Source organism: Cervus elaphus, chromosome 11 (genome assembly GCF_910594005.1).
Source record: "Cervus elaphus chromosome 11, mCerEla1.1, whole genome shotgun sequence".
NCBI classification, from domain to species: Eukaryota; Metazoa; Chordata; class Mammalia; order Artiodactyla; family Cervidae; genus Cervus; species Cervus elaphus.
Genome location: NC_057825.1, coordinates 30,090,506 through 30,116,197, shown reverse-complemented (window position 1 = coordinate 30,116,197; position 25,692 = coordinate 30,090,506). Strand labels below are relative to the sequence as shown.

The following is a 25,692-nucleotide window of genomic DNA, read 5'->3' as shown; positions in this document are numbered from 1 at the left end:
GCATCAGCCTTTCCAATGAATATTCCAATGAAAGCAAGGAACTTAGTGTTCAGCAGATGAGACTGGAAGTGAAACAGACAATTAAAATACAGCATGAGAAGTGATGTGGGTGGTGGTGATCACTGATCATTGCTGTTCAGTGGCTCAGTCACATCTGCTTTGTGACATAGACACCATGTGTGCTTCATGACACCACAGACGCCAGGCCTCCCTGTCCTTCACCATCTCCGGAGCTTGCTCAAACTCATGTCCATTGACTCAGTGATGCCATCCAACCATCTCATCCTTTGTCATTCCCTTATTCCCATGCCTACAGTCTTTCCCAGCATCAGGGTCTTTTCCAATAGTCAGCTCTTCACATCAGGTGGCCAAAGTATTGGAGCTTCAGCTTCAGCATCAGTCCTTCCAATGAATATTCAGGGTGATTTCCTTTAGGATTGATTGGTTTGATCTTGCAGTCCAAGGGATTCTTAAGAGTCTTCTCCCAACACCACAATTCAAAAGCATCGATTCTTCGGTGCTCAGCTTTCTTTATGGTACAACTCTTACATCCGTACATGACTACTAGAAAAACCATAGCTTTGACTATACGGACATTTGTAGGCAAAGGGGTGTCTCTGCTTTTTAATACAATGTCTAGGTATCACTGATCACAGGATGAGCATATAGGAGGGGTCTCTAATCCAGTCTAAGGTCTGAGTACTGGCCCTCCCCAGGCTGAGCCAAGCCTTCAGAAGCTGACCAGGACAGGACAGGCTAAGGAGTAAAGGCAATGTTGGAAGCCTTCTGTTTATAGCTGAGCAATTAGAGGTAAAATCTTCACACACCCCCTAACTCTGGCCAACCAGAAAAACCTTCCACTCCCATGATGTCTCTCTGCTCTTTAAAAATTGATCAGCCTAATTTCTCTTACCGATTGTCATCTTTCTTCCTTGCTGGAATGGGCGCCCCCTACCGGCAGGGCTCTGGGCTGTCAGTTACATCCATAGCACTCAGCATAGGGTGTGATAATTTTAATACTTTGGCCACCTGATGTAAAGATCTGACTCATTGGAAGAGACCCTGATGCTGGGAAAGATTGAAGGCAGGAGGAGAAGGGATGACAGAGGATGAGATGGTTGGATGGCATCACCGACTCAATGGACATGAGTTTGAGCAAGCTCCAGGAGATAGTGAAGGACAGGGAAGCCTGGCATGAGGCAGTCCATGGAGTCGCAAAGAGTCAACTTAGTGACTGAATTGAACTGAACTGAACTGATGTTAATACATTAAGTGAGATGGAGCAGACATTAAGATTTGCCACACTTTGCCTTTCAGAAATGCCCAGTTAAAACTGCTGGGGGCGACCAGCAGAGTCAGTTCTGTATGCCTCCCTTCCTCTTCTCTCCTTCTCACAAGCTGGGGCCTGACTCACAGTGGGGAGGCTCTGGGCTCCTCCGACCCCCAGGCTTGGAGCTGAGCTGGGAGTTGTACTCATCCAGGCCAAGTAGGAGCCTGCAGCCCCCTCCTGAAGCTGGTTTCCATCCCTTTGCTCTGGCAGGGGGCTCCTGGCTGTTCAAGGCTGCTGTACTTCATATCTGATAATCGATGCTGCCCTTATCTTGGGAGGAAATGCTGCCCAGTGATATCACACACTGAATCGATTAAAAGCAGAACTTTGAACTTGTCTGTTTGGAGAGGTCCCTGTAGAGTGAATCACTCAGTCCTCCTTTAATGCGGTCCAGATGCCTGCCAGAGACCCCATCTGCAGCTCAGGAGCAGCTCCGTGGCAGGGCCAGAATACCCCGAGTTTTCACAGGTTGCCCGGGGCCAGAGCCAGAGGGTTTGTTTATCTACAATGACATCACCTTCTTCAACCTACCCATCCCCCTTCAATTTTTGGTTTTGACTCACTTCAAAGAGAAAGACTTCCACGTTTTCTCTGCTTTTTCTGTTTTGTTTTAGCTTTGTGTTTTAATCCAATGCTTTACCATCACTGTACCTTCTTTGTAGAGAAAATCCCCAACAGATGGATATTTGTATCCATTGCAATTATCCCAGCCCTCCGTTATGTGGGAGGTGGAGGTATGTGAGCTGGTCTCGTAACTCAAAAATGAGGCTAGGAAAAAGAGGAGTTGAGGAAGTATGTGATCAAGGCTGGGTTTGTGCTAGGGACACCTGGGGATTCAAGAGTCCTGAGGGAGACACATGTGGCCTAGAAAGGCTAGGAAGACTTCTGTCAAGGAAGTGGGACTGGAATTGGGTCCTGAAGGAGGAAGGAAAGATTTGAAGAGAGCTGGGGATGGGTAGCTTGATAAAGCCCAGAGCTGATGATGAGTAAGTAAGCCCAAGAAGAAGGAGCAGGCACTGCCAGAAGTATAGGTGGGCAGGCTTAAATGCGATGGTCAGAGAGCAGAATATGCTGAGTATGATGGTTCATTTATGTGTCATCCTGGCAAGCTATGGTGCCCAATTATTTGGTCAGACACCACTGGAGATGCTGCTGTCAAGGTATTTTTTTAGATACTATTTTGATCAGTAAATTTTGGGTAAAGCAGATTACTGTCCATAAAGTGGGTGACCCTCGCCCAATCTGCTGAGACTTTAAGCACAAAGATCAAAGTTTTCAGAAGAAGGGATTCTCCTCGAGACCATCACACTGACAGCCTGCCAGTGTTTCCAGCCTGCTGCCCTGCAGAATTCAGACTCAAGACTGAAGCACCCACTCTTAATTACCAGCCTACCAGGCTGCCTTACAAATTTTAGGCTTGCCAACCACCCTCCCCACAGTCCCATGAGCCAATTGCTTAAAATAAATCTTTCCCTCCGTATATCCACTTAGATCCTTTTGTTTCTCTGTAGCACCCTGGCTACCACCCCGATCAGAGCCAGGCTTGGCGGAGTGATTGTAGTCCAAGGGCAGTTTTGGAGAGCCAGGCTCCATTCGCCGGATATTTGAGGACTAGATACTGAGTCAGATTCTGCAACCAGGTTCCATGGCCACGAGACTCTGCCCAGAGGGGCTCACACAAAGGGAATCCCAGGGACTCTAAATTGGAGCTTCCGTGCAGAAATGTGACAAGGATTCTGGGTGGAGCCTGGCTCACTCCCAGTTTTTTCATTTCTTGCATGGAGTTGGTTTTAATTGACAAGAAGTCCCACTACCAGTGGACGTTTTCTTGTTAAAACCAACACTCTTGCATTCTGTTGTGCAGCAAAAAGATTGCTTTTTTTTTTGGCAAGCAGGCCTTGGATTTTTCTGAGCTAACTGTGAGAGAAACATCCCTCCTGAAGGCCACTGTGCAAGTGAGTCCCCGCAGAAACATGCCTGCGCTGTCAGGTGTGGGGAGAAATGTCTTTAGTAAGAGTAGGTCATGGAATGAGACTTCCCCACTGCAGTGTGGATGGGCAGGAGGGGTTTCCACAAGGACAAGTCTTAAGAATCTCCGTAAAATTGCATGACTCCATCTGTCTCCTCTCTCTTCTTTGGCTTCAGATGAGCTGAGCCATTTAAAAATTCCCCAACGAGAGACCCTAGACACCAGAAGAAGTGATGAACAGATTTTCAATTTGGCCCCGATTTGCATGATTTTTTTTTTTTTTTTGGCAGTGGAAATCATTGTCTGAACTAGAGGTTGGAGATGGGGAGTCGGTTTTCCCTAGAAGAGGCAGATTCTTGATTGGTCTGGACAGACTGCTGGTGCTCTGGGCGAGCTCTAACCTCAGTTTCTGGAAAGGAGGAAGATGTGGCAAACAGGGAGGTGGAGAGGAAATTGATGATCTGAGTGGTAAAGAATCTGCCTGCTAATGTAGGAGACATGAGATGCAGGTTCAATCCCTGGGAAGATCCTCTGGAGAAGGAAATGGCAACCAACTCCAGTATTCTTGCCTGGGAAATCCCATGGACAGAGGAGCCTGGTGGGCTATAGTCCATGGGGTCACAAAGAACTGGACATGTCTGAGCACACAGGCATACACACATGCTCGTGCTGACACTCTCCCTAAGCTGCCTCTGGGCCTTGACACTGTGTCCTTTTCTCCAGCCTAAAGTGGGGTCCAGCCCCACCCCTACTTCCCACAGTCCTTTATATACCAGTACGGACCTTCCAGGAGCCTGCTACGGCTCAGTGTCAAGGATCTTCCAACTCCGCAAGGTGTTGCCCCAGCGCCTTGTTCAAACCTTTCATCCTAGCCAAGTGCCCTCCAACCTCTCTCCTCTTGCCAAGTCAGATCCTGCCTCCTGGCCATGGAAGCTCAGCTCCTGTCCCCCCAACTCCCCAAGATGGTGAAAGGAAGACTACCTCCTCCTAGGACCATGTTCTTTGGAAATAAGAGTCAGTTTGATCTGGAGAGGACTCTGAATTCACAGTAGTCATCGCAGCATAAACCTCAAGTCTAGATGAAAAAACTGTTCCAGTCCCACAAGTGGGTGCGATGTCCGTGTCCCCTGAGAAGACCTGGAGAGACACCAACTTCTGAGGGCCTGTCTTGACTCCTCCCTGCAGCCTTGTGAGGGCAAACCCACCTCTGGGGCCTCAGTTCAGTTCAATCACTCAGGTGTGTCTGACTCTTTGAGACCCCATGGACTGCAGCACACCAGGCCTCCCTGTCCATTACCAGCTCCCAGAGTTTACTCAAATTCATGTCCATTGAATAGGTGATGCCATCCAACCATCTCATCCTCTGTCGTTCCCTTCTCCTCCAACCTTCAATCTTTCCCAGCATTGGGGTCTTTTCAAATGAGTCAGTTCTTCATATCAGGTGGCCAAAGTATTGGCGTTTCAGATTTAGCATCAGTCCTTCCAATGAATATTCAGGACTGATTTCCTTTAGGATGGACTGGTTGGATCTCATTGCTGTCCAAGGGACTCTCAAGAGTCTTCTCCAAAACCACAGTTCAAAAGTATCAATTCTTCGGTGCTCAGTTTTCTTTATAGTCCAACTCTCACATCCATACATGACTACTGGAAAAACCATAGCTTTGACTAGACAGACCTTTTGTTGGCAAAGTAATGTCTCTGCTTTTTAATATACTGTCTAGGTTGGTCATAACTTTTCTTCCAAGGAGCAGGCGTCTTTTAATTTCATGGCTGCAGTCACCATCTGCAGTAATTTTGGAGCCCCCCAAAATAAAGTTTGTCACTGTTTTCATTGTTTCTCCATCTATTTGCCATGAAGTGATGGGACCAGATGCCATGATCTTAGTTTTCTGAATGTTGAGCTTTAAGCCAACATTTTCACTCTCCTCTTTCACTTTCATCAAGAGATTCTTTAGTTCTTCACTTTCTGCTATAAGGGTGGTGTCATCTGCATATCTGAGGTTATTGATATTTCTCCCCACAATCTTGATTCTAGCTTGTGCTTCCTCCAGCCCAGCATTTCTCATGATGTACTCTGCATATAAGTTAAATAAGCAGGGTGACAATAAATAACCTTAACGTACTCCTTTCCCGATTTGGAACCAATCTGTTGTTCCATGTCCAGTTCTAACTGTTGCTTCCTGACCTGCATACAGGTTTCTCAGGAGGCAGGTCAGGTGGCCCCTCTGGGGCCGAGGCCTCACTTAAAGTCCCTTCAACAGGGCAGAAAAGAAAGGGCCAGCACTCTGTGCCGGGCGAGAAGGGAGAGCCGTCGGGAGAAGTGAGTATTGCGGGGGGTCAGGGCCAGGGCAGGAGACGGGTCAGGATTGGAGGGGGGTGCTCTGCTGTGTCCCGGGAGAGGCAGGGCTTCCTTGTGAGGCCGTGACCGCACCGAATGCAGAGCGCCCCTCAGCCCTCGGGCACCGAGCCCCTGCCTCACCAGCCGTTGCTTTCTCCCTTCAAAATGTAGACTGAGAGGCTCATCATTAAAGTGGTGTTGACCAGAGAGAATTAAATGATAAAAATGATAAGATGAACTCTTAATTAGAGCCCACGGGGCTCCAGGCAAGGCCTGCAGGCAGTTTTTGAGAAAGGTCTGAGGGATCTCAGCACGTGGGCAGCAGGTGCCAGGCGACAGACTGGGCCGCGGGCACCACTCAACCCTGTCATTTTACACATGAGAAAACCGAGGTCATGGACAGGAAAGTTGCTCCTACTGGGTCTTGGGGGACCTGAACCCATCTGGGGATCCCTCCACCTCAGCTCAGGCTTCTCCAAGGGCTTCGCATTTCGAGGATCTACCTACACAGGGATGCTCCTTGGTTGGTACTTATGACAGCTTTCATTCACCCAGTAATTCATTGTTCAACACATATTATAGAGTGCCTTCCATGGGCCAGAGAGTGGTCTAGACACAGGATAGAGCTGTGAACAAAACCAGAAAAACAAACCTCCCCTCACAGAGTTATTATTGGTGTATATTTCTTTTGGTAGGGGGAGGAGACATAAGTTGAGCACACATTAAATACTATGTCAGAAAGTGGTAAGGGCAGTGGAGAAAATGCAGACAGGAGGGTGCAGGGTCCCCTCTGCAGGCTCTCTGGTCAGAGAGTGGTAGGAACTCTTGGGCAGTTGTAAGATAGCTGACAAGATTCCCCTGGGCCAACCCCTCACACCAGCCTCCCCCGGCCTGCACCCCTGTGAAGTGGAAGGAGGATGGAGTTGGGGACCACAGTTCACAAGACCATATGAGAGGTACCCAAGAGGCAGGGTCCTGGGGGCCAGGCCTGGGCTGTGGGGTGAGCTGGCGAGGTCAGGGCGAGCTTCCCCACAGAGGGAAGGCCGGGCTGGGCACTGAGGATGTGGCCTCGCGGAAAGGGCAGAAGGAAGGCTGAAGAAGACGGTCCTGGTTGGCTGGGGAGCAGCATGTGGGAGGGGAGGTAAAAAGGGATGAGACAGAAGGTGAAGTTGAGAAGCAGTGTTGGGGGACAATGAAGAACCCACTAAGCAGGCTTTATCTCCCAGACATGGAGGGCTTCCTGTGTTTACCACTGGGGGATGATATCAGGAAGAAACCACCTTTAAAAAGGTCCCTCTGAATAGATACAGAAGATGTGGGTACATATATACAATGGAATGTTACTCAGCCATTAAAAAGAACAACTTAGTTTGTTGTTAATGATCAGTTGTGTCTGACTCTTTGGGACCCCTTGGACTGGAGCCCACCAGGCTCCTCTAGCCATGGAATTCTTCAGGCAAGAATACTGGAGTGGGTAGCCATTCCCTTCCCCAGGGGATCCTCCTGACCCAGGGACCAAACCTGGGTCTACTGCATTGCAAGCATATTCTTTACTGTCTGAGCTACTTAGATTGCCCCATTAAAAAGAATGAAATATGCCATTTGCAAAAACATGGATGGACCTAGAGATTGCCATACTGAGTGAAGTAAGTCAGACAGAGAAGGAGAGATATCATATGACATTCTTTATATGTGGAATCTAAAAAGAAATGATACAAATGAACTTACAAAACAGAAGGAGACTCACAGACTTAGAGAACAAATGTATGGTTGCTGGGAGGAAGAATGAGGGGAAGGAATAGTTAGGGAGTTTGCGAAAGTCATGTACACACTGCTGCATTTCAAATGGATAAGCAACACGGACCTATTGCATAGCACAGGGAACTCTGAAGCCTAGATGGGAGGGGAGCTTGGGGGAGAATGGATACATGTATATTATGGCTGAGCCCCTTTGCTGCTTGCCTAAAACTATCACAAAATTGTTAATTGGCTACACCGCAATGCAAAATAAAAAGTTTAAAAGTAGATGCCTATATCCACTTGCACATTTCTTATAAAATAAATGAAAATAAAAAGGTCCTTCTGCCAGGTACAGGAAAGTTGTGTTGGAACAAAAAGTCATCTACGATCTAGGGCAGTGATGGTGGGATGGAGAGAGGGGGTGGACGCAGAGGGGGAGGAAGGACCACAAGACTTGCTGCCTGAGCTCCAGCTTCCTCCAGGCAAAGCTGATTGTCTAGGTTTTGGCGAGACCTGAAGGATCCTGTTTCACTGCCCTGCGCAGGTGGCAACTCTCCAAGATGGGAGAGAGACCTGAGCACCCAGGGGATTTCTCCAAATGTCAAGTCTTTTGCTCTGACTGCCATATACACCTCCCAGTCTCTGCTTCTGTTTCCACCTTCACTGAGTCTGGCTCAGACTTGGCCAGCTCAGATCCAGCATACCCAGGGCGGGGAGGTTGTCCATTGGCAGAAAAATCTGGGGTCAGCCCAGGGCTAGAGGAGATACATGCGATCTATTCCTAGAAAACCAGCCAAGAAAGGAGTTTGGAGGCTCTTCATGTGTGGGGTCTACTTATGTGCCTCAAAGAAGCCCCAGAGCAGGTCTGAGTCCCTGCCAGTCAACAGGTACATATTGGGTAGGTTAGGACACCAGGGACCACTCTAAGGATCTGACTAGCCTGGGTCCCTTGGCTTGTTGCAGTCTGGCTCTTTATTGTTATTGTTTAGTCGCTCAGTCGTGTCTGACTCTAGTCAGAATTGTGTGTGACTGTACCCTGCCAGGTTCCTCTGTCCATGGGATTCTCCAGGCAAGAATACTGGAGTGGATTCCCATTTTCTTCTCCAGGGGATCTTCTCAATCTAGGGATCGAAACTGTGTCTCTTGTTTGGCAGGCAGATTCTTTACCATGGAGCCACCAAGGAAGCCCCTGTACACCCCAAATTTTAGGGGCCCCTGTCAGACTTCAGGGAGCGTACAAATTTGGCAGTGTATACTCTGCCAAATTTGGGAGTGTACAAGACCCAACCCAGTGCTTGGTGGTCTGTCCCAAGAGTCTTTGCCTGTAGCCTGCACCAGACTCTGGGTCTGGTAGGGGAATCTTGCTTGTGATTCCAAGCTTACTTAATGCCCCTGGTGGAATCCAGACAGGTATAACCAAAGCCACCACTGAACAGAACTGGGCTGGCTGTGATGGGGGCTCTGGGAACAGCCAGAATCCTAAAGGGACATCCAGGCCTATTAGAGCCGTGGTTGCTCTTTGAGTTGTAGCTGCTGAGGCCTTCGGACTCACGTTGGCTGGGGGAGCCCTCAGGAGGGACCTAGACTCTTGTTATGGGGAGGCTAGATGGGATACTGGAGACTGAAGATGGAAAGTGACCCACATTTAATGCAGCATGGGGGCTAGCCTTCTGCCACTCTCTTCCAGCCCACCGCCTCCTCCTTGACTCCCTGGGGTCTTAAGTGAACTATGAGCCCACGCAGGCCAGCACAGGACTGTCCAGACTGAGGGCCAGCCATCTGAGGTGGGCACTCTCCTCTGCCTCAGCCAGGCAGCTGCGCTGGGCTGTGGTTGGCTTCCCCACCCTCTCTGTGCAGACTGAGGTAGGTGTGTACTTCATGCTTAATTATAGTGCTCATAACTAGAGAGGAGCTGCTGGGAAGCACATGTCATTTTGTTTGGGGATAACACGCGCGAAGGCTGCAAAGTATCTATTAGATCGTCCCGTCCTGCCTCTGCCAGACGGGTGTCAGATCACACGTGCTTTTCTCCTGCCTGCGACTCAGGCAGGGATGGGGGCTGGGCCGGGCCTCCTGAAGGCTGGCAGCCCCTCTGCTTTCTCTCCAGCTCCGCTCTCCTTTTCCTTGTCTATCTACTCAGGTTTTCATCCATGCATCTGGTTCTGCTGGCCTTGCTCTCTCGTGTCCTCCCTGTCAGCCTCGATTCCTCCAGTCCCTGTTCCTGGAGACCCCACTGTGTGGCAGGCCTGCCCCAGCTTAGTTTTGGGGGTTCAGACAGAGATACCCACCCACCCATCACAGTCCAGAGCGACATGAGACCTGCCCACGGATGGTTCTGATTTAAGGCTAAATATAGGTGCACCATGCAAGGAGGGAAGGGAGAGGTCACCCTGGGCTCTGCTTGTTGGGATGCTTCATGGAAGAGATAGCCTTTGAGCTGGGAGAAAGTCACCAGGTGGGCAGAAGGGAGGTGTCTCGCTGGAACCTGCAGCCCCTTTCTCATCCTATTGTTAATATCCTGGTCTCCCCCACACCTTCTTGGTCATGGATTGATTCCCTCTAAATCTCACCTTTACCATCTCAGTCCTTCACACCTCCCTCTTCTCCGTCCACCTCTGGCCCATTTTAGACACAGTGAAGCAGAGGTGGGAATCTGGAGACGAGAGAACTTAGGGCCATAGCTGTCTCCCATCTTCAGCTTCCTCACCTGCAGAATGAGGGGTGAGGGCTCATCTCTATGACCCCTTCAGGTCTGACGTTCTAGGAGTTTCTAAACTAGGGAGCCACTCAGCAGAACCAGGGTCCAGACGTGGCAGCCTTGCATCTGTTTTTCTTCCTCTTCCTGACTTTAGCCACCACGGCTCTCCTGGCAGCTCGCAGATCTGCATCTTCAGCACAGGTTCCCCGCCTGAGCGATGGAAACACATCTCCCGCTGCTCTCTGCGTGTGTCTCCGGAGGTGCCTTAAAATCAGCACATGCAAAAGGGAAGTTGCTATATTGTACACCCCCCTGGTTCACCTGCTGCCGCATATATGTGCACCACACATTCACATACTCACATCCTCCTGGATCCTGTTACTTTCTTAAAACCACTCCACCAGGATAAAATCTCAGGAGAGCTAGACATTGTGGGGCATAGGTCTTTTGCGACCTGACTGTAGGCACATCTATCAAGACTCCCTGCCTCCCCAGACGCTGGACCCCAGCCAACCCTGACTGCTGAGCATACCTTTTCTGTGTCTTTGCATGCGTCCTTTCTCTGGTCTAGAAGCTCACTCTCCAACTCATTCCTTAAAACCCAACTTGCCTCTCACCTCTGTGTTGAAGACTTCCCAGAGATCACTTGTCCCAGTTGATGAGTCATCGCCGCTCCCTCTTGTCTGTCCTTGATCTTGTGAAGGCAGTTTTGATAGCACTTCTCAGTTAGTTATTATCAGTTTACTGTGATGAACAGTGGGCACCCCAACTCCCATTCATCTTTTGGCTCCAAATTTTTCTAGCATGTTGCCCAGCATGTATTGAGTGCTAAGGATCTTGTTCTTTCGATGGAACTGAGTCCTAATGATTGCCCTATGGTGCTCACAGTCCCTTGACATCATGGATCTGTCCGGAGTCAGGAGTACACCTGACTATAACTGACAGCCCACCCCAGAGGGCGGTACAGTGGGGAGCAGCAGTAAGTCCGTTTTCAACTTGATGCCTGCCCTGAGTTAGGTGTTAGGAGTTTTTTCCTCAAACTGGGGTAAGCCCTTGAGCTGACCCAGAAGTTCTGAGCATTTATCACTGAGTATTGATGACCACGTATTCCACCTCTCCACCTGTGCCTGGAGATGAGGGAAGAAATACAAGAGTATTTCCCTGGTTTATCAGCTCTCCCTCTCTCAGCCCGCGCTCAAAATGATTTCTTAGTTCTCAGCTTTTCTTCCTCTGATCAAAGTGCCCGAGGCGGTGAGCACTAGGAGGGGAGCCCGAGCATTTCTGGCTCAGTCTCTCGCTCCCCTCTTCAGCGTTGTTTGAAGAACCTGTAGCCCAGAATTCTCCAATCAGGTGGGCGTGGTAGCCTAGCTGCAGAAGGGTCTCCAAGGGCTTGGTGAGGGCATGATGGCCCTGGGATACTGGGGGCTCCTGCCTTGCCTCCACCTGGATGAGATCAAGGCTGCCTGTGTCCTTCCTCGTCCTCTTTTTCCCATTCTGTTCACTCAATCGCTCTTTTTCTCTCCAATGAATTCAATGCAGAAAATCCATGAGCAGGATTTCTCTCTTCAAAGGATCAAATAACCTTTCTTTTTTTTTTCCTCCCTTTTAATTTTTTTTCCCCCCAAACTGCAAAAGGAAAACATGCAAACAGACTTAGAGTTAAAGGTGAGAGAAAGAAAGAAAAGTTGCTGCAAAGTAATTTCAACTTGAGAAGTAGAGCGGTTGAAACCCAGAAAAAATGTGCATTCAGCAATATGGTCCGCTCCTACAAATTAATTAACCCAGAGCGCTGTGTAATTAGTGTGCGGGGTAGGGAATTGAGCAGCTCACAATATCCCTCACCCAGTGTGGAATTACGTTCGTGAAAGAATTTCCTCTTCCTTACCCAAGAGACTTGAGAGAGTCACCCTGTTGGTCTGGTACCAGCAGGTGCTTCACGGCTGGAGACACATTTGGGACTGGGTTTTGCCTGTGAGGAGGGGGTCTTACAGCTGCATCCCCCTGATGTCTACCTTTGTACATGGCATAGCTGGGCCGTCACAGAATGAGGAGGAGGCCAGTCAGTTCTTCTCCTGGAGAAATGGACCCTGAAGAGACCCTTCTGCCCATGTGCTGCATCTAAACTCTAAGTTCTTGCTTTTTTTTCTTTTTTTTTTTTTGTTTATGTTTTTTGGGGTTGATTTACAATGTTGTGTTAGTTTCAAGTGTGCAGCAAAGTGAATCACTTATACATATATGTTTGTATGCCATGCTTAGTTGCTCAGTCATGTCCAAATCTTTGCCACCCCATGGAGTGCAGGCTCCTCTGTCCATGGGGATTCTCCAGGCAAGGATACTGGAGTGGGTTGTCATGCCCTTCTCCAGCGGATCTTTCCAACCCAGGGATTAAACTCAGGTCTCCTGCATTGCAGGTGGATTCTTTACCAGCTGAGCTACCAGGGAAGTCCATGCATATATGTATATCCACTCTTTTTTAGATTCTCCTACTGAGTGAAGTTGATGCTGGTAAAGATTGAAGGCAGGAGGAGAGGGGAATGACAGAGTGTGAGATGGCATCACTGACTCAATGGACTTGAGTTTGAGCAAACTCTGGGAGGTAGTGAAGGACAGGGAAGCCTGGCATGCCGCAGTCCATGGGGTCACAAAGAGTCAGACATAATTTAGCGACTAAACAACAAATGAGTGAAGTAAGTCAGACAGAGAAAGACAAATAATCATACAATATCGTTTACGTGTTGAATCTAAAAAAGAGGGGGAATGGAGAGTTAGTGTCTAATGGGGACAGAGTTTCAGTTTAGGAAGGTGAAAAATTCAGGCGATGGATGATGGTGAGAGTTGCAGAATAATTGAATGTACTTAGTTCCACTGAACGGTACAAATATGATTAAAATAGTCTTTTATATTATGTGACTTCTACCACAATTTAAAAAAATTAAACATTTTTAAAAGGCTACTTATGAACTTATCTACAAAATAGAAATAGAGTTTAAATGTAGAAGACAAACTTTTGGTTACCAGGGTATAAGGAGTGAAGGAGGGATAAATTGGGAGATTGGGATTGATGTATACATATTATTGTATATAATTAGGTAACTAATTAGGACTTACTGTATAGCACAGGGGACTCTACTCAATACTCTGTAGTGGTCTATATGGGAATAGAATTAAAAAAATCAATTTCCCAATTTTGACATGAATGTGGATATTTATCACCTCTTGAGGAATTAGGAGAATTCAGGTCTGTAAAGTGCTTGCAGGGCTGTATTTGAAGACTCTGTGGCTGATATTGTCACAGGAACCTTATGGTGGGGGCATGCTTCATGGGGGTCATTGCAGGGGTTGGCTAACCACCTTTTTCCTTTTTTCCATACACTCTTTTGGCATCTAGTAAGGCCAATGGACTTGCTATCGACTGAATGTTTTTGTCTCCCAAATTCATTAGCCCTAATTCTCAGTGTAATAGCATTTGCAGACATGCCTTTGAGAGGTAATTAGGTCATAAGGGTGGAGCCCTCACGAATGGAATTAGTGCCTTAAAAAGAAGAGATATGAGAGAGATGATCTCTCTCTGCCACATGAGTGTAAAACAGGAAGTTAGCTATCTGCAAGCATTTCCTTACCAGACACTGACCTTGATCTTGAACTTCTAGGCTGCAGAACTGTGAGAAATCCATGTCTGTTGTTTAAGCCATTCAGTCTGTGGTATTTTGTTATAACAACCCGACTAAGACAGGACTCATCCTCAGAATGTTTTTAAATGCAAAAAATAAAATATATAAGATTACAAAGGAAACTAATAATATTGACATACAGTTATCAAAATACAAATAAAACAGATATGTGGTATAGTCATATGTGTGCTTCTTTATTATTAACTCATCAAAAAGCAAGCTATGCTTATGGGTTTAATAACTGACATGTCAGAAATAAATAATATTTTGAGAAATCTGCAACAATCATACTAAAATAGCTGATTTCAAATAGCTGTTGACAAATCATGTGTGTGTGTTTGTGTCCTCAGTCATGTCTGACTCTTTGTGACCCCATGGATTACAGTCTGCCAGGCTCCTCTGTCCATGGGATTTTCCAGGCAAGAGTACTGGAGTTGCCATGGGTTGCCATTTCCTTCCCCAGGGGATCTTCCTGACCCAGGGGTTAAACCTGAGTCTCTTGCATCGCCTGCATTGGCAGGTAGATTCTTTACCACTAGCACCACCTGGGAAGCCTGTTCACAAATCATAGCATTGCTAAAATAACTGTGGTTTATTGCCCACATTTGTCATTGAAGGAAATGCTATAGTTCAACTAGAGGCTAGTAAAAAAGAAGACAGACATTTTCCCCATCTGAGTTCATTGACCCTCTGACTTCTGTCCATGGGCCTTTGGATGAGTTTCTGCTGATGAATAAATGGGTTTCTTAGGAAAATGATGGAAACATTGGTGACTTCTACTGAGTCCTTCTATAAATTCCTCTGCTTGTCCCTCTCTGAAGGGGAACTGAAGGATTGATTCCTTGGAGTCAGGTGTCACTGAGGGTTGTTGCGAAGGACTTGGAGAAGCGAAAAGACAGAGATGATAAGGGAAACATCACTATGACTTGTGCATGTTAAGAATCGCTGGGTTGTTGGCCTGTGCTGTGAGCAGAGGGGTGAAAGTGGATGTGCGCATGGTTAAGGGATGCAGGGCCACATGCTTCCCAGAGGGGAAGCCTGGATGCTTAAGGGGTAAATTGGCAAAAGGGAGGTAACGTGAGGCTAGACAGGGTGCAGGGAGTGAGTGCTGGGGCATCTTAGCTCTTCAAGGTAGGCTACCTCTTTGGGCTGTGGGCAACTGGGGGCTCTCAAACTCATCAGGATAAGGGACGTAGACTTGTGTTGTGGGCATATGGCTTCTCAGATGCACCTAATCACATGGTTTGAAGTCCCAGTCTTCTGTAAGTTCTCCACGAGCCAGGTTTTAGCATTATCACGTGTACTTAAATCATTTTCACCTACAGGTCATTGACTTCCTCCACAGCTCCTTCCAGATTCAGGCTTCATGAACAAACATTTGTAAGCTGGTTGCTCATTTGCCATCTATTCAGTGCTATGATAGCTGAAATCATCTCTGAATAGGAAAATATTTTTATCTGTCTTAGTTGCTATTCAGAGGACCTGGGATGGGCCATTGAACGTCTGTACTTGAGAAAGATAAGTTGCTCCAGGTAATGTTTAATTTTACTAAAGAAAAAATCCCAAAATGACTTTTCCCCTAAGTTAATAGTTTTTGTCCTTGAAAACAAAGCCGACACAATACAGGTGAATAATACCTTGAAGTCTTTGTTCTCTGGGCTGAGTCTCAGAGCTGAATGCATCAGACAGGGTGCTAAAACTTGTAGGCAGAGGTATAGAATCCCAATCTCTACCTTTTAACATGAATCCAGGCTCTTCTAGATACCAGGCCAATCAAGCGCCCCTCTGGAGACCTAATGGGAAGAGATGAGAATAGATGAGAATCCCTGTTGCATATTAAAAACTACTGTGACTTCCCTGGTAGTCCAGTGGTTAAGAATCGACTGCCAATGCAGGGGACAGGGGTTCAATCCCTGACCTGGGAAGATATATGCCGCAGAGCAACTAAAACCAGTGTGCTACAACTACTTGGCCTGTGTTCCACCAGAGAGACCACTGCAATGAGAAACCTGTGCACCGCAACTAGAGGGTAGCACCCACTTGCTGTAACTAGAAAAGCCCGCTTGCAGCCACGAAGACCCCTGCGCAGCCAGAAAAAAAAGAATGTTAGTTATATTGTATTTTTTTTTGTACAAAGTCTTCAAAATTTGGTATGCGTTTTATATTTAGAGCATATCCCAGTTTAGATTTGCCTCATTTCAAGTGTTTTGTGGTCACGTGTAGTAAGTGGCTGCCGCACTGGATAGTGCTTCTCTCTCCCTCTCTTTCTCCCTCTGTAATAAAATGTAGTTGACACACCATATTATGTTAGTTTCAGGTGCACTGCATAATGATTTGGTGTCTGCATACATTACTAATGACCATCACAATAAGTCTAGTAATCCAACTGTCCCTGTACAAAGTTATTACAGTTTTATTGACCACATAGTGAAAAGTGAAAATGTTAGTTGCTCAGTCACGTCCAACTCTTTGTGACCCTATGGACTGTAGCCTGCCAGGCTCCTCTGTCCATGGATTTCTCCAGGCAAGAATACTGGAGTGGATAGCCATTCCCTTCTCCAGGGGATGTTCCTGACCTAGGGATTGAACCCAGGTCTACCTGCACTGCAGGCAGATTCTTTACCATCTCAGCCACCAGGGAAACCCATTGACCACATTCCTTATGTATATTACATCCCTGTGACTTACGGGATTCACAGGTGGCTCAGTGGTAAAGAATCCACCTGCCAGTGCAGGAGATGTGGATTTGATCCCTGGGTCGGGAAGATCCCCTGCAGAAGGAAATGGCAACCCACTCCAGTGTTCTTGCTGGGAAAATCCCATGGACAGAGGAGCCTAGCAGGCCACAGTCTGTGGGGTTGCAAAGAGTCAGACATCACCGAGCAACTGAGCATGGCTTACTTTTTATATAACTGGAGGTTTGTGCCTCTAAATTCCCCTTGCCTATTTTCTCTTATCACTCACCTACATTCTGGCATCCACTAGGGTGTCCTCTGTAGCTATGAATTTGTCTGTTCTGTGGGGAGCTCTTCTTTGAGACTTGCTTTTCACCATGAGCTGTGTGTGTCACTCCCTGGCTAACCTGTCCATGGGTCTCAGTGACTGATCTGTTAGAGCAATGTTGTTATTGTTCAGTTGCTAAGTTGTTCCCAACTCTTTGCGACTGCATGGACTGAAGCACGCCAGGCCTCCCTGTCTCTCACTATCTCCCGGAATTTGCCCAAGTTCAAGTCCATTGAATCGGTGATGTCACCCAACTTGTTAGAACAGTGGCTCCAGACAAAGGCGCAATGCGATGCAAGGACGCGGGAAGAAGCTCAGTGGAAGGCAGAGGCATCCATGGCATGAATCCTTTTTCACAAAAGAGAGTGACTTGAGATTACCATCCCCTCGAGAAATTAGAAGATGCTCCTCCCGGAGATGCTCAGATGCTTTGAGACCTGGAAAGGTGTCTTCCTGAAGGCTGACACACACAGAGCTGCACGGAGCACAGGCAAGAGATTTGCTCATTCATAGACACTGTGGGTGAAGCAGCCACGCCTATAATGCCAAGACCTTGGCAGGAAGAGAAGGGAAAAGCTAGTGTCTCCAACTTTCCCTAATAGCTTCTGGGTCATTGCTCTTCTTGTATTCGGTTGATAATCCTGTTGTTTACCTATTTGCTTGTATTCCATTGTGTTCCTCAAGTGGACTAGATGCAGTTCACAAAGATAGTTGGATTATGGCATGATGACATAAAAATGACAGAAAACGAAGCATAGGAGATGGAAGAATAGGAAAGATGAATGGAACTAGGTGTGAGGTTGGTTCAAAATATACATCCCTGAATGGCTCACTTATTTGCTAGAGACGGGCTGTATTGATCTGAGTCTCAGCTTTTCAACAGCCAAGGCAAAGGAAGGCACGATAAGTGACTTGAATCACAGCACAGGAAATGAAAACAAACAGGAGCTGAGTTGGCACAAAGTCACACTGTAGAGCAAGGATGTGAGGACATAGGACAGAGCACAGTGGAAAGCATACTGGTGACACCAAAATCCTATCACATCCTCAGAATGATAATCCTGGATTCTTGAAAAGAAGCTTCATCAGGCCCCAGCTTCCAACTCAGTAGTAGCATCTTATACTCATGGGTATTAAATCCGAGTGTTGCTCTTTTGTCTCTGTTTAGACTAAGGGCGCACCTCCTTGCTTTTCTAGAGAAGCCATTCTGCAGAGCCCACCTTATGCTTTCCTGACACTGGGCTCTCAGATGGACTGCTTAATCTGGGTCCATTTAAGAGATTAGAGAGAGCCACACATTTCCACAGCAGGGAAAGTTCACCAGTGACTGTTTCCTTTCCTCCTGGGTGCATTAATACCTTTCCCAGACTTCTTGCAGCCAGGCGTGGTATTGACCCTGAGCTTGAGCAGAAGCGATATTCATCACTTCTGAGCTGAAATGGTTGGGAAGTAAATGCATTCTTTTCATAATCCTCATCTACTGGCTGAGAAATGAAGGCTACAAGGGCCCAGAGGAAAATGGAGCCACAGGAAGGAAGAAGCCCAGGCTACTGAGGGTCTGGTGGAAGACACCCAAATGGAACACATTCCCTAGACTGTGATCTGCACAAGGAACCAAATTCTCTTGTGTCAAGGCACTAAGATGTCTTGATTTGTCTGGTAGAGTAGCTAGCATTATTTGAACTAATACAGTTCTCCTTGGGAAACACTCTCTAAACACAATTCCTCTCCACCAAGAGGAATTGAAATGTTTGAGTGACACCAAGTTCAAGGTTACATTCCCTGACAACTACTAAGAGTGCAAATATTCTCTGTTGCAGGGAAGTGGGTAGGTGTAAAACCTTATGTTTTAATAGTCACCCAAGGTGGGAGTAAGATGAATACACTCTTGTCAAAATTGTGTCACCTTACAAGAACTCCTGCCTGAATAGAAAGCTCTTGTATCTCCTTTTGGAGATAAGCCAGGATGTACCTGTGTGTAAGACCAAGATTCTCCTCAGAAAGTCACTTTGGATCTGCCTTAGCACACAGAGAAAATGGTAACCAAGGCCACATGATTTCATACAGTGTAATCTGCTGTAGTAATTTTAACCTGAAAAAAATTTAAACAGCTATATAACCCTTTGACTGCTGCAGCCCTTATAAACAAAACAGAACTTGGACAGTCAACTTGGCCAAGTCTCCTTCTCACTCTGGGCTTTAGTTTGCAGGCATGACCATTGACAACTGTATGTGGTGGGCCAGAACTACAATTTATAATCTATGTGTACAATGCCAAACAAAAACTCTCTGCAGCACACATCTGTAGCAGGTAGATAGGAACTATAATTCTGTCCCCATTGTTCTTACATGGTGTAAGCACTGAGCACCAGCTATGGTGGCAGAACAAACATTTCCAGGTGCCACACACATCACACAAGGTGGATGGTGGTTTAGTTGCTAAATTGTGTCTGGCTCTTGCGACCCCATGGACTGTAGCCCACCCAGCTCTTTTGTCCATGGGATTTCCCAGGCAAGAATTCTGGAGTGGGTTGCCGTTTCCTTCTCTACAGGATCTTCCCAACCCAGGGGCTTCCCAACCATGATTCCTGCATTGCAGGCGGATTCTTTACCACAAGCCACCTGGGAAGTCCATCACATAAGGTGAGACACTTGTAATATTTATGGACCAGGTCCTGGGGGAAAAAGCCAGGAGGAAAAGGTAGTCCCTGATTCTCCTGGAGAAGAACTGCAGGTCTGCAGTTGCACTCGGAGATCATGGGGGCTGGGTGGTTATGTCACCATCACATTAGATGTTGTGGGAGGATCCAGGTTTGTGAGCCTGGCTGGTGTGCATGGCAACTTTCTTCCTGATGGGTCTTTGGTGATGAGTCATCTGCAGAGCTTGGTGATTTGCCCAGGAATGAGCTCATAAGGGCTCCAGACTAGTGACCAGACCAACAGCATTGAAAGAACCAAGTGCTGAGACAGGTCTGGGCTCCTTGCTTGGGCCAGTGCTCCCACGGTGTGGCCTGTATAGCCGATGTCCACCAAAGGGACACAGATACCCTGAATTTCCAACTTCACCCAGGCTGCATGGGACCTGGCTCCTTTGTGCCTATAGCAGGTAAAGCCAAACTCTGGCTAAAGGGTGAAAAGTTCACAATGAAGAACCCAGATCTGATTTATTTATTTACTCTCATTTGATGTCTTGGGCTTCCCAGGTGACTCAGGTGGTAAAGAATCTGCCTGCAATGCAGGAGACTAGGGTTCAATTTCTAGGTGGGGAAGACCCTCTGAAGAAGGGAACTGCTACCCACTCCAGTATTCTGGCCTGGAGAATTCCTTGCACAGAGGAGCCTGACCTGTCTACAACCCATGGGGTTGCAAAGAGTTGGATATGACGAGTGACTTTCACTTCACTTTGATGTCTTAAATCATCCTGGAATCAAGCTCTACCATTTTGCTCTTCCAAAAAGGTGAAGGGAGAGTATGAGAAGATGCTCCCTCAGTGTAGTGGTTGGGTGACTGCAAAACTTGAGCCCTGGGGGCTGTGGGATCTGTAGTCCAAGTGCCTTTTACCCAAACCCAGGCTGTGACTGGGGACGGCTGTGAGCCAGAGGGCCTTTGTCACTTCGTAATTCACTGATTGTCCATCTATCCTTCTCCACTGGCAGGACCGTGGAGACACATGTGTCCAATTATGAGGGTGCTCCAGGAAGTTGCCAGGCAGTGCCTGTAAAACTTTCCATGTGCCTATGAAACACCTGGGCATCAAGATTCTGCCTTTCTTTCTTTTTATAAAATAAAATATATTTATTTACTTATTGGCTATGCTGGATCTTCCCTGTTGCGTGGGCTTTTCTCTAGTTGTGGTGAGCAAGGGCTCTTGCAGTGTGAGGATGTCTCACTGCGGTGGCTTCTCTTGTTGCAGAGCACGGGCTCTAGGTACTTGGGCTTCAGTAGTTGCAGCACATGGGCTCAGTAGTTGTGGCTCCCAGGCTCTGGAGCACAGACTCAGTAGTTGTGGCGCACAGGTTTCGTTGTTCCATGGCATATGGGATCCTCCTGGATCAAGGATTGAACCCACATCTCCTGCATTGGCAGGCAGATTCTTTACCACTGACCACCAGGGAAGCCCCAAGATCGTGCATTTCTAACTAACCTCCTGGTGAGGCTGATGCTGCCCGGAGGACCCCATCTGAGTAGGAGGGTCCGGGGAGGTCATGCCATGTGTGGAGTGATACTTGGACAAGCAGCACTTCTGTGCAGCTCCCTAGAGCCTGCCATGGAGGCTGGAAGAATCTGTGATGAGAAGGGTCTGAGTGTGGTCTCAGGAAGAAGAAAATATCCAGGAGGATGGTTGCCCGGGGCCTGTGAATAACACCTCTCCTGGGCCTCCATCTATTTACCTGACTTTGTGCTTTCCATCTTTGCTTTTACACATTAGGAAAAAGTGAAAGAGTTAGTAGCTCAGTCAGCTCTTTGTGACACCCCGGACTATGATCCACCAGGCTCCTCTGTCCATGTAATTCTCCAGGCAAGAATACTGGAGTGGGTTGCCATTCCCTTCTCGAGGGGATCTTCCCCACCCAAGAATTGAACTGGGTCTGCATTGCAGGCAGATTGTTTACCTTCTGAGCCACCAGGGAAGCCCTGGAGGGGCCTCATTATACCTCGAATCTGAGCTAGGCATTTAGACCAATCTGAGAATATAAGCAAACTGGCAGAAGGCATCTGATGGAAAGCCCAGCTGCGGGGTGGGGGGCTGGAGTACATCCTCGGCCCTTTGCTCCCTACCAGGCATCTCAGGTCAAAGCCTAGCTCAGCTTGGTCCTCCCCATCCTCCTGGGATGCAGAGGAGGAGGAGGCCTTCACTCTTGAAGAGGCTTGGCTTCTTGCATCCTGACACGTGCATGTTTTCTGTTTTATAGGAAGAAATGTGTCTTGGCTGGAGGCCCACGTTTCGTTCCAGCACATCCTTTTTACCAAAAGAGCCGCCCCTGGAGCTGCCAACAGCGTTTACGAGAAAGCCATCCAACAATACTTTGGATCTGGGAGCGTGGCCTGACCACAGACATGGCCTTCCCCGCCCTGAGAACCATCCATCAGGGAGCCTGGCACATGGTATGGTATCTTTATTTCTACTCCAAAATGTAAAAAATGTAAAGCTGGTTTCTTTCTTTTTCTTTTTTTTTTTTTCCAGCTGGGAAAACTCCTGTCAGTGGATGCAGTGTCCTTTCCAGATTCAATATTATGCAAACTGCATATCAGCAAATGGAGTAAACAAATATGTCCATGGCGCCTCCTGATGCATGGAGAGACGGGGCTGGGAGAGATGGGCCTGTCCCAGAACAGAGATGCAGCCCTGCCGGTCTGCGTGGGAGCTGCTCAAACTGCCTCTCTGCCGGCTCTGCCGCCATCTCTCCTTCAAAACAGAGTCTGAGAGACTGAGATGATAGGCCACTCGGATGATGGATGCCCAGCAGCAGGGGCATCGCTGAAGTCACAAACAGACCTAGGGTGGCTGCAGGCCAGATTGGAGCTCTCATTGACTGGGGTGAGGGGTTCACTACCCAGCCAGTCCTGTGCTGGCTCTAAGCCTCAACCTCTTCAGGCCCCCCAAAGGGAAGGCAGAGAAGGTGAGTTTTCAACTCCATCTCCCCTTTCTGGCAGGCTGAGCAGGAGGCAGTACCCTACATGGCATGTTGCTGGCAGAGAGACCTTGGTCAAGTCCCTATTGAACCATGGGTTTTAATTTCCAGGCATGCAGAGTTTTAATATGGGTGTGATGGGTCTGGGCTGGCTTCAGTTCTGCACTTCTACAGAGGAAGTGTATGATGCTTCTGCGTGTTGCTGGGTCCCAACACGCTCCCGTGGCAATAACTCAGGGAGATTAAGTGCCTTTTAAATGTTCCCTTCTAAGAAGATGAGGAAACAGATTTAAGGGGATTAGACTGTTCTATTGAAAGGTGGGCAGAGAGTAAGTGGAAAAGCTAGCATTTAGACCTAGGCCATCTTTTCAGAAATCCCATACTGTCTTTATTTATTTATTTTTTTTTTGCAAAAATGGCATCATGCTTCCACAAACACCTGTGCATTCAGAAACCAACCCCACAAACAAACAAAACCAAGGGACAAGGAGCACCCAAAGGGCCCATCGTCAAAGTCAGAAATGAAATTTTTGTCCATCTCTCCTCCGTGTATCACCTCCCCTGCCCTGGTTGGTCGACTGTTTTCTCCTGTAGCCTCTGTCCTCTTTGTCTGTGATGGGGTAATGGTGGGGGTGGGGCATGTGAGAAGCTGCCCGTGTGCCCTTTTGGGTGAGCTGTATTTCCCACATTGTTTGGGTTTTTTTTTTTTTTTTGCGGGTGGGGGGCAAGCAGAACTTGGCATGTCCTGTGCTGGTTTACAATGAAACAAGAGTCCCTTCTCGCCATTAACTACCCCATGGACTTTGGTGTCACAGACACAGTTGCTCAGGCAGACTAGGTTCAGTTGCTACCAAATACACTTGAAGTCTCAGAATTACTGAGAACAAAGATTTGCAGCCCTGCTCTCTGGATCCCTGATAAACCAGGCATGTCTGTCCATATTGTTTCAGAAGGGAGATGAGTTCTCAGGTGTTCAGAGGAAATGGCCCTGTACCCAGTTTCATGTCCCAAACCAGGGTCCCTGGTGCCTGGGATGCCGTATTGCTGAGCAGATGGCAGTGTCATGGGCATGCTTCTGGTGGAGAAAAGATGGAGATAAAACCGCATACCCCCTCATGTTGACAGCTTTGGAAAGTCTCTGCCAGCTCTTCCAGAGAAGGCGCTGGGGTGGGAGGTCACTTAGGGCACAGGAGGAACAACCCAGGCTGGAGCTTCATGTGTTCAGCAGGTTATGGATAAATTGGTTATCTGTGATCTGATTTCTAGCACCTAGCCTATATCTGACATTTCGTGTGGGTTTTGATTATTTTTTTAATTTTTAAAAATTAGAGTATAATTGCTTTAGAGTGTTGTGTTGTGTTAGTTTCTGCTATACAACAGTGTGAATCAGTTATAAGTATATATGCACCCCCTCCCTCTTGAGGGTTTTTATTACTAACTTGAGGAAGTTTTCAAATATTTCCTCTTTCTAGAGTCTTATCAACTCTATTCTTCCTGGTGGGAAAGTGGAGAAATTAATTAACCAAAATATTCTTTGACCAATCACTGTGCCCATTCAGTGATTAGCTGTCCCAAGAATATCCCACGTGATGCATTTGGAGGGTTATTGTCAGCCACACTGCTTTTCTCCTCCCTCTCTCACTCTTGACCCTTCTGAAATACAGGAGAGGGACCCTCATAACAGAATTATGCCAATGAATGTATTTTATAAGTGGTTAACATGTGCAGCTGGTAAACTTGCTTTCCTCACTGCACTGCCAGAGTTTGTGGTCTTTTGCACCTTATTTTGTGGCTTACCATGGCAGGATATGTGGTGGATGTGCCTCACTCTGCTGTATGTTAGCTGCTTGGAGATAGATGGCTTTTCAACTCTGTGTCCATGCCTCTCCCATGCACATAGCATGTGGCAGACAGATTCTGAGGTAAATGACCCTCTGTGGTCCCTCTCTCCTATTCATGTCCTGTATAATACCTTCCCTTTGAGTGTGGGGGGAGCAGACTAGCTTCTAACCAATTGAATATGGCAGAAGTGATGAATGTCATTCCTATGATGACATTGCATTATACCAGACTTCGTCTTACTAGTGATTCATTCACTGTTTTGATCAAGTAAGTGGTCATCTTGGGAAAGTCCACGTGGGCTTCTCTGTATGGTGGGTGACCTCTAAGAGCTCAGGGCAGCCTCCAACCATTAGCCAGCAAAAATTGGGGCTCTCAGTCTTACAGCCACAGGAAATAAATTCTTCTAGTAATCTAAGTGAGCATAGAGTCAGGTCCTTCCCCAGTCAAGCTTTCAGATGAGAACACTGCCTGGCTAAAACCTCAAATGCAGCCTTATGAGATCCTGAGCAGAAGACTCAGCTAAGCCACACCCAGACTCTTGACCTGCAGCAATAGTCAGATAATAAATGTGTATTGTTTAAAGTTGCCAAGTTTGTGATAATCCATTATGTAGTTGTTAAAAATGGATACCTCACACTCAGAATTTCCTGGCCATGTGCATTGTAAGAACAATTCAGTGCTGTTCCTCTAAAATCTCCTGTCTGTCATCTGAGACATGACCTCTGCCTGCTCTTGAAAATAAGAAACTAGGTGATTTCCTGGAGAGTAACAACAAATACTCCTGGACTTAGGTTGATAGTTGTTAATATCTGTGTCTATAGCTGATGTCCTTCCTGCAGACCCTAATGCCTGTTCATATATCTTTACTTGGTAGTTACCCTTCAAAATAAAAATGTCCCAAACTCAACTCTTCATGCTCCAAATTTTCTACTTCTCTACTGCTTTTTTGCCTTAAGAAATGGCACACCACCCTCATCACCTTAGATCCTCACATCTTCCCAATAGTTCCCTTGGGATGGCCCTCTGATCAGAATCCCACCTTTATGTCTGGGGTGGAGAGACACTGCAAGGATCTGTAATCTCTGGGCCTTTGTAAATTGCCCCTTGGGCTTCTGGGGGTGTGGGTGGGTGATGGAGGCATTGTCCTCATCTCCAGGGCCAAAATGCTTCTTTCACCTGGAAGGCAAAAAGTCCCAAGCTCCAAGCCAAGATAATAAACCAGACAAATTGAAAATGTATTGAGTCCTGGAGGCTCTCAGGGTTTTTCTCGTGTTTGCTCCAAACAGGCCTATATTCTCTGCCAGGGATATGTGACTCCCTTCCTTGCCTTTCCAGTCTATTGAATCTATAAGTTATTAAGAATTCAGAGGAACTGTATACAAATTTCCTCCTATATTAAGTGACACTAAAGTTAACATCCAAAGTTACAAAAAGATTTATTTGATAGGGAACATTCTCACATCCTTAC

General features: G+C 47.2%; 1 long non-coding RNA gene across 1 annotated transcript in view; it reads left to right on the top strand.

Annotated features, from left to right (window-relative positions):
- Positions 1-25,692, top strand: part of LOC122703193 — a 33,540-nt gene that overhangs the window by 7,494 nt on the left and 354 nt on the right. Inside the window, exons 3-4 of the long non-coding RNA XR_006343412.1 lie at positions 21,663-21,855; positions 21,935-22,370. This is a non-coding gene — a long non-coding RNA (uncharacterized LOC122703193). The remainder of the gene's footprint in view (positions 1-21,662; positions 21,856-21,934; positions 22,371-25,692) is intronic.